General features: G+C 43.4%; 1 long non-coding RNA gene across 2 annotated transcripts; it reads left to right on the forward strand.

The window, feature by feature from the left end:
- Window positions 1-472: 472 nt before the first annotated feature.
- Window positions 473-2,946, forward strand: LOC123969592. 2 transcript variants are annotated; one of them, XR_006824764.1, is made up of 3 exons: window positions 473-605; window positions 776-849; window positions 1,884-2,946. It is a non-coding gene; the product is annotated as an uncharacterized LOC123969592 (long non-coding RNA). The 2 variants fall into 2 exon arrangements; XR_006824765.1 differs by having other exon boundaries at window positions 484-605; window positions 779-849.
- Window positions 2,947-9,967: the final 7,021 nt, after the last annotated feature.

Raw genomic sequence — 9,967 nt, forward strand, 5'->3', positions numbered from 1 at the left:
AAAAGCCTGCACTACTGGGTCAACAACCCCCATCTCCATATTCTGATAAATTTAACATAATACACTCATTGTATGACACATGTAAAGTGATGGAATTATTGATGTGTTACTCTGAACACTGGGAAAATAATGTAAGTCTAATACTCATACACATGGGCGCCCTATAGGGGAAAAAGTTAGGACAATTCCAAGGGCCCCTGACTGATAGGGCCCCCCAAAAATAATTATAAACTAATATCAAATCATATTCTATTATACATTATATAAACCATCATCATTGAGTATAAATATATTTCAAATATAATAATAAAATGAATGATCTCTTTGTTTTTGGCAGTGAAAGTTAAAAATCCCCATTGACAAAAAAAGTAAACCTCCATATTGACCGACCACCCCCCTGAATCTGCATGAAATGGTTTGCCTGCCTTAGCGCACTTATCAGTGACGGTGTTTAGTTGCAGTCAGTAGATGCGGCAGAAATACAGTGATCACAATGTTGCCAAGTAAACCAAAATCTGGTATACGAAAAAGGAAAGAGAGAAAAGAGAGAGAGGAAAGACAAAGGAAAGGATGTCAATCTGGAACCCAGTTTTTCCCCAAGACAGGTGGGTAGCCTTTAGTCTGTGAGTGGTATTAACCTGTTGGCTTAATGTCCACAGTGAATAAGCTAGCTAGCTACAGACTAGTGTTAGCCTACATTTCATCAACATTTAATCAGTGCAAGGAAACGTTTAGCAAGATACTCATATTAAATCATTGTCCCTGCCCCTTTTAGCAGACTAACAACAGATGAGTCAGCAGAACCCCAGTCTCCCCGTAACAGTAGCCCTCCCTGTCTCAGTGAAGAAGGTGAGCAACAGTGTGTTAATGACATGCCAGTTAGCATCATTCCAGGGACTCTGTGGAGATTTCACTGTCTCTCGTTCTTTTTACCATAACAAAAAATGACAATTAAATATTTCTTAATGACAGAAATTCAAACACAAATTATTTTCTCACATAATGATCATTATGAAATAAATAAAATAAAAAAACACCTTCCTGTCTGTACTGGATGCTGGACAGCAGCATACCTCAGCCTGCATGTAAATTACAGACTATATTAAAATAATCCAGTTTGATACATTTATTTAGATTGAATTATGGCCAAATACTGAATACTGAACTGCATCCTGTATGCAGACTTGCATGTACAAATCACCAGCAGTAAATATTGTGCTAGTACTAATATTGAACTACAAGAAGCCAGACACTTGCAAGCCTTTAATTAGAATTACGTAAAGCTTTTGATGGGACAGTTAAGTCCTAGAGAAGTAGTGACAACAGCTGTGCAGAGGGGGTCCAATTACATTCTTTTGTCATGGGGCCCAAAATTCCTGGTGGCCCCCCTGCTCATACAGTCTTTGTTCATTTGTGAGAATATACAACAATAAACTTACGGCCCTGCAGTTGTTAGCCTCTGCCAACCAGTCAAGTTACAGTTTACATTCATGTCTGTACAGACTCATAAACCATGTAGTGAATACTTGGAAAGAATTTAAGAAAAGGTAGTATTTTGTGTAAAGTGTATTTTTTTTGGCTAAATGTAATTATAACTGGATTGATGATATGATTCCATTGAATACACATTGTTGAACTGATCAATGAAGGATCCTTATAGATTTACTGGCTGAACAGGTACATGTACTTGATCACTAAAGATGGATTCTTATAGAGCATAGCCACACAAAATGTGTTTTTTGTTTTCTCCTGGCATTTTTCTGGTAGTTCCACGTTCTCAGTCCCTAGTGTTTACCCCGTTTTCCCCTTCCTTGTGTTTCTGTCTGACTCCTGCCTGTCCTCTGCGTGTGTCTGTGTGTGTGTGTCTGGGCATGGTGCTCCAGTCTCTCTCCCAGCAGACCAATCAAGGCTTTTCTGCACACCTACAATCAAGCCTTGCAGTTCTAAAGCCACGGCTCTGCATTTCATTCTTCTGTTCACTTCATGGTACTCATGCTATGGCCAACTTTGAAAGACTCTCATTGGGATTTTTGTTCCTGTTACCAGATTATTCTCTGACTCCTGTGTTTTTCTCCCAGAGAAGGATAAGTCAGTCCATCTGCCTTGTTAAGTTTTGCCCTGCTTATACCCTTAACAGTAGTCTGCCTGTTCGTGGAAATTGCTAGCCAGGAACTCACTATCACACATTTCTGTATATTTGTCAAAAAAAATTGTGACTTTTTATTTTACTTCTTAGCTGCTTTCCTTAACACTATGAGCTGTAGGCGAAACTCACTAACTTGCGCCAATACTTTTGCAGTCACATGATTTCAATGACGCTTGAAATTCAGAATGAGACAGGAAGTGAAAGCAGAATGGACGAGATGTAGGAAAGCCTTTACTGTGCTAGTTATTGTTTACTCATTGTGTCTTCCCAGTCAAAATGTGTGTGAAATCCGGAATTGCCCAATTCATTCTTAAATTACGGCTAAAAAAAAACTATTTTGAGCTCACAATTACCTCTGACCTTTGAGTCAAAAGTATCACCTATTCGGTGTCTGACCTACTGTGAAATATGGTCACAGTCTCCCTATTTGGAGTTATGGAGTTGAAAGTGCCATTTTTTCAACACATTATGATGTCACAGTGAAGTTGAGCTTTCAACTCTTGTCAAATGAGTCGACCATGTGGTCTGCAGTTCTTCAGTTATGGCAGTTAAGACATTCCTGAGGTATCATATTCATGAGACTAGGAATAACCCACAGGCACAGAGGCATAAAAACAGGGTCAGACTGAAGGGATAGTTCACCCAAATCACAAAAGTAAACATTTTCTTACTTACCCTGAGTGGTGTCTGGTTATGTAATAGTTGGTGTCATCTGTTGAGGTTTTGAGATGTCTGTCCCTGAAAGTTTTTTTTTTTTTTTTGTGGTGTTTAAAGCATTAAAAATGTTTTCTTCAATTCTACCAATGGACTGAAGGGTGTGAATTTCAATTGCCACATATCTGTCTACCTGAAGTGAAATGTCTTCCGTGCCACGAAGAGCTCTGTGAGGCTGTACAATTTTTATTTGGACAACAAATCCAGTAGATGTCTAGATATTTCACAAAATAAGTGAAAGCATTGACCTGCAAATGGCGTTAGAGGTAAAGTGAAGGCATCACCAAAGTCATTAGGATTCATTCTCTTTGGAATCATGAATGTATGTACAACATTCTGTGGCAGTCTATCAATTAGTTAATGAGATGTTTCAGTCTGGACTTGAGTGGAGGACCTGATTTAAAGACATTCTCATACCTAGAGCCATGTCGCTAGCATGACAGTAAATCATATCTGAGACACATAGTCATAAACATCAACTCAACAAACAACTGTGGAAACAGAAGACATAAAAAGTATTTGTTCTCCTGACCCATACATACCTTAGGAAGTTGCACATTAGTATGAAGTGCAGCTAAGTAATAGTTATGGGCATATCTAGTGACCCATGGGTGTTGAGGCTACTTGAAGAGTGTTTTGCACTCAATCTCTGATGTCCATGCTCTGCCGAATTCGATAGCAGCGCACATCTGTGGCAGGGTGAGATTACTTGTGTGTATTACTTGTGTGTTTTACTTAACCACTTTTGCAAGACTGGAAACACAACAACAAGTCTCACATCTGTGCGTCTGGCAATGTGGAGGCTGGTGCTCTACTTTCATGAACGGTTTTCTACCTACACTGTTGCCCTGAAAGGTTTAAAGTAATCAATCTGGTAGAGGCGTTAACACAAAGTGTCATGTAATATAAAAATGTTACTGGGTGGGAGGATGGTTGAGATGAATCATAAAAATCCTTTTATCTGGGATATTATGTTTATATGAGTATTATCACAGTAGTGTAATACTCAGTCTTCTGAGTTACAGTAGTTACCAGGTTTGACAGAGAAGCCTCAGCCTCACTACAACCCCAGAAACCAAGCTCTTACTTCATGCTGGTTCCATTTTTCTGCTTCCTTGTTCTTGCAAGGCATCCTCTTTATGCTGTATATTGTTGGAAAGTAAGTAAGTTCGGGCTACAACTAAATATTGATTAAAGCGGCTATAATCGGTCATTTTATGAAAAAAACTGACAATGTCAAAGGGATAGCTTTTAGTGACGAACCTACAAGAATTATCACCTGAATCCGGTCCTAATCTTTAGTATTCTGGTTCAATCTCCGTTCTTGTAGCAAAGCTCTAAAAACCCACTGTACACTACCTGCTCTGCACCAAACACCAGAGACGGTAATTAACTAGCTGGTGAACTTAATGGAGCATTTGGCAGTTAAAGATCCAGAGATTACACCTCAATTTTTAGGTAGGCTACATCTTCTTGTACTTTAATTCCCTTTATAATCCTGCTTTGCTACATTTCAGAGGCAGATATTGTAGTTATTCAACTACCTTTATCTTACAGCTATAGTTAATTTGCAGATTAAAATCATATCCAAAACATAAGATGAGGTGACAGTGATAGAGGCCTTTCTACTGTACATACTTTCACGTTCTAAACTTATATTTCTGTACAGAAGGACTGTATAGTCACACCAAAACGACCTGATAGCTTTCCCCCTATTTGCTTTTTTGTTTGTTATTTGATGAAAAGTAAACAATAAGATTTTTTTTGGTACATTATTTTTAAGTGAAATTTATAATGACGCTTTTAAAAGGTTTTGACTGAAGGCCATAGTCATCAATTATACCTTTTTATTTGTTGTATTGAAAAATAAAAAATAGGTATGATGTACAGAAGACAATTTCAGCAAAAAACTTGTCGTCACTTCAAAAATGAGATTAATTTATTTAACACACTCAAAAGTGTCCAAACATTATTCAAAATTAACTTCATAAAGCAATGAAATGAAAAATCCATTCATGCCATAAATTGTGCTCCAATAGTGGTTCAAAGACTGAATCTCAACATTTAGGCTACTGAAAACTCAGTCCCACCTTGACTACAATCTCTGTAGTAGGCCTAAGAAAGCTATACTAACCTAAAATAAATAGCCTACATTCATTTTTAAAATTTAGTAGCCTATTTCAATATCCCTACCAAACTGCTCATAATATTCAGCCTCACATAAGAAAAATAAAACCCATTTATTTTAACGGCTGCGGGTGTGTGAAACGGACTGGGAGGAAATAAAAAATATTAAACACATTTCAAAGCAGTAAATAGGCTTATCCTGCTGTACTGTAAAAACCTGTAGGCAACAATAGCCTAAGGCTTTTAATCAGTCTCTGTAGGATGATATCGCTATAGTCAAGAGTTCCCCTTCGAGGGAACTCAAACTGCGTCGGTGACGACACTATGGGAACGCCTCTGGGTGTGGCAGGGCTGAAATCATGAATGAGACTACTCAATCCTATTGGCATTGCTAGAACGGTAGCGTGTGACGGCGTAACTGGAGGCGTATATAAGCACGCCGGCACACCGGACACATTAGCTTTTTTCTATTCAGCAGGCACATCTCCGAGGGCATCGGGACTGCTGAGGCTTTTTCCTGTTCCTCGTCTGCTGGCTCCGACTCCCCTCTTCCCCGTTCTGAAGCCTGCTTCTCAGCCTCTCCCGCTCGAGGTGTGAGCCCAGAGAGGCTGCGGCTGTCCGGTTCTGAGGAACTGGATGTGCTCAGCATTATGGAGGAGGAAGACTTCCGGGAGCCGGATCAACGTCATCAGTCAGCGCCCAGCTATGACGAGCTTTTGGAGGTGGTGACACGGGCTGTGGGCAAGCTCCAGCTCGATTGGCCGCAGGCTGTGCCAGACACACCGCCTCCGCGCCGGTCTATTTTTTCCCGGATCAACTCAAGAGGGGGCCCCTCTGAGGAGGACGTCGCTGAGCTCCGCAGAGCTATGGATTTGTCACTCTGAGTCACAAATGAGACGGCCCGCACCATTGGCCGCTCCATGTCGGCGCTGGTGGCCACGGAGCGGCACCTGTGGCTCAACCTGTCGGGCATCAAGGAGAGGGAGAAGACCTTCCTGCTCGACACGCCGGTCACGGCCTCTGAGAAGATTCAGGTTCAAGATGCTCACCATCCTCGCCATCGTCAGTCACATCCAATCCGAGGATTGGTTTGTCACGATAGATCTGCGAGACGCATATTTCCACATCTCCATCCGTCCCTCTCACAGGAAGTTCCTGAGGTTTGCCTTCGGGGGCGCGGCGTACCAGTATCGGGTTCTTCCGTTCGGCCTAGCAATCTCCCCTCGCACGTTCACCAAGTGCATGGATGCAGCTCTGGCCCCGATGAGGCTCCAGGGCATCCAAATACTGAACTACATCGACGACTGGCTCATTTTGGCTCAGCCTCGAGAGTTAGCGGTTCGGCATCGAGATGTCGTCCTCGCCCACCTTCAGCGTTTGGGGCTGTGGCGCCCGCCCAATGGACTGCGTTCCTAGGGGTGGTGTGGAACTCAACGACGATGCGGGCCCACCTATCGCCTGCACGCGTCGGGTCCATTTTGTCCTCAGTGACCAGAGTGAAGCTAGGCCGCACCATCACTGTGAAACACTTTCAGGGTGTTGGGTCTCATGGTGGCAGCGTCCAGCGTAATCCCGTCTGGCCTGCTGCACATAAGAGCTCTGCAGTGGTGGTTAAAATCCAAGGGATTCTCCCCAAGGGGAAATCCGTTCCGTCTGATACGGGTTACGAGCAGGTGCTTTTGTTCCCTGTCAGTATGGAGGAAACCTTGGTTCCTGTCCCAGGGTCCCGTGTTGGGAGCGTCATGTCGCCGGACAATTATTTCGACAGACTCCTCACTCACGGGGTGGGGCACGGTCATGGACGGCCGCTTTGCGAGAGGCTCCTGGCAGGAGCATCATTTCTCTTGGCACATAAATTGCCTGGAAATGTTGGCGGTTTTCAGAGCTCTGAGGAGTTTTCTGCCCAGGGGGGTCTGCGCTAGCACCCATTATGCAAGCTGGCACATCAGATCCTCCTGTGGTCCCAGCAGAGACTGCTGTCTCTCAGAGCGATGTATATCCCTGGGACCCAGAATCAGGGAACGAGACCCGGAAATGGAGACTCCACCCCGAGGTGGTGGAGTTATTGTGCGAAAGGTTTGGCCCTATAGACGTGGACCTGTTTGCGTCTCAAGAGACCACGCCCCTCTGAGGGATGGGCCTCTGGGGAGGCTTCCACTGGTCGTGCGCTTCCTCCGTGGAGCCCGGAGGATGAGACCCATGACTCGTTCCAGGGTTCCCACTTGGGACCTGGCAGTGGTTCTCGAAGCGCTGGCTGAGGCCCCCTTCGAACCCCCGGAGTTGGCTGAGGCCAAGCACCTGACCCTTAAGATGGCCTTTCTCCTCACCATCACCTCTCTGAGGAGGGTGGGGGATCTCCAGGCACTTTTGAGGTTTCTCCTCAATGCCTGGAGTTTGCCCCGGGGAGGGTCAGAGCCATCCTGCACCCCTGTCCAGGCTATGTCCCTATGGTTCCGTCCAGGTTGGCAGGGTCTACGGTGCTGCAGGCGTGGCATAGTGGGTATCTCGTTCCCATAGTGTCGTCACCGACGCAGTTGGAGTTCCCTCGAAGGGGAACGTCCCTTGTTCCCCGAGAAGGGGAACGAGACACTGCGTCAGTCCGCCACACCTCACCCCGTCTGGAGTGCCTTGCTTCATAGCATGCCATGCAGCGACCGGCAGTGAAAAGTTTGGCGTTCTCATGTCATTGTTTTTTATGTTCTATGTTCTTTATTTTTTAGTTTTATGCTTTAAAGTTTATTCCAATTTGTCCTACGGGAAGGGGCTTGCGCAAGGATGGATCAATTTTACTTATTTTATCTCATTGTCTTGTGGACTTTACGGCGTTTGTGACTCTAATGAATTCGACGGGCAAAGCCGGTTGCACTACTTAAGAGAGGTGCTGCTGCAGTTAAACTGTGCACGTTCGATGCGCGTGGTGGATTTTGTCCCACGGCTTCCGGACTTTATTTTTAGACAGCCATGCGAAAAACCGGAAAAAACGAGGGGAAGGAGAAGGAAGCGGGGAAAGCGAGGTGGTGTAAAGTTACGCCTGAGGAAACAGCGTCTGTCCCGGATTCCTCTGCCCTCGGTGATCATGGGGAATGTTAAGTCCTTGAGGAATAAAACGGATGAACTTCAGGGGTATGTCCGATTCCAGAAGGATTTTAAAACCTGTGGCATCTTGGCCTTTACGGAGACATGGCTCAACGAGCAGGACCCAGACACAGACCTGTGCATCGATGGATTTGGGACACCGTTTTGTTTGGATCGTGATGCTGAAGTGACGGGGAAAAAACAGGGCGGTGGGGTATGTTTGTATGTTAACAAACAATATTGCAGTGCTGTGACTGTTCGAGAACGGATTTGCACTTCGAATGTCGAACTTTTGGGAGTATCACTACGTCCGTTTTATTTGCCTCGTGAGTTTCCACAAATTTTTATGACTGTGGTGTATATTCATTCCAAAGGCAGATGCCGTTTCTGCCGCTAGTACCATCTCTGAGGTGGTACAAAAACTACAGTCGATATCACCGGAAGCGCCGAGTTTGTTATTGGGTGATTTTAACCATGTGTCACTGAAAAAAGCCCTTCCACATTACTATCAATACGTCACTTGCCCAACCAGACGGAATAAAACACATCTGTGCTACGGAAGAGTAAAGGACGCCTTCAAATCACTTCCATTGCCTCCTTTGGGCTCGGCTGACCACAACTGTGTGTTTTTATTGCCCACCTACAAAACTGTTTTAAGGAGAGAGAAGGCGCAAACAAAGGATGTAAAGGTTTGGACTGAGGAATCTGTGCTCTGTTTACAAGAGTGTTATGATTGCATGGACTGGAATATGTTTAGAGAAAGTTGTGGTAATGACTTGGATGAACTCACTGATGTGACCTGTTCCTATGTTGCTTTTTGTAGCGATATGATAATTCCTAGTAAGCCAGTTAAAATCTATCCAAATAACAAACCATGGATGACTAAATCTGTTAAATCCAGTATAGAATATAAGAGATGGGTATTTAAACTAGATGAATTTACTGATTCACACAAACTAGCGGCCACTAGGGGGTTGAAAGTAGAAATCCTAAAAGCAAAAAAGAATTACAAAGTGAGATTAGAGAGTCAGAGGGCTGAAAATAAATTGGGTTCGGCTTGGTCCAGTATGAAAGCTATATTAGGGTATGGTAGTTCAAAGCACAATTATCATATCATCTTGGATGGATACAACTCGAAATTTGAATGTGAAAATGCCTTAAATAGTTTTTATAATCGTTTTGATACATCTGTTTTTAGTGAGGAACTCCAGGACTTGCGTCACAAGCTTGAGGATAGCCAGCATTTTTGTATAGACCAAAAGGAGGTGGAAAGGGCCTTTTTTTCAGTTAGAGTAAATAAGAGTTATGGGCCTGATAATATCTGTGGCCGGGTACTTAAGTCTTGTGCAAAAGAGTTGAGCCCTGTCCTTGAGAGTACAGCATGTTCCAAAGGTGTGGAAGGATGCAATGATTGTCCCAGCTCTGAAAGTTAGTTGTCCAAAGATATTAAATGACATAAGACCAGTGGCTCTTACATCTATTTTAATGAAAATTTTCGAAAGATTTGTGAGATCTGAGATATTAAAGACGACTGAGTGTTTAGTAGATCCAATGCAGTTTGCTTATAGATCTAAAAGAGGTGTAGAGGATGCAACGGTCACCTTGATACATCTGCTTTAGAAAAATTTGGAGGGGAAGGGGTCTCATGCAAGGCTTCTATTTGTAGATTTTTCCTCTGCGTTTAATACGATTCAACCTCACATTCTAGTAAGGAGACTTTTAGAACAGTTCAAGCTGAGTAATAATTTAGTTGGATGAGAACACAAAGAGTGAAAATAAATAACACAATCTCTGCACAGGTTACTTCCTCCACTGGTTCTCCACAAGGATGTATACTTTCTCCACTACTGTTCATTCTCTACACAAATATGTGCCATAGTCATTTGGAAAATTGTGTGGTTTTGA

This window comes from Micropterus dolomieu, linkage group LG04 (assembly GCF_021292245.1).
Source record: "Micropterus dolomieu isolate WLL.071019.BEF.003 ecotype Adirondacks linkage group LG04, ASM2129224v1, whole genome shotgun sequence".
Classification (NCBI taxonomy): Eukaryota; Metazoa; Chordata; class Actinopteri; order Centrarchiformes; family Centrarchidae; genus Micropterus; species Micropterus dolomieu.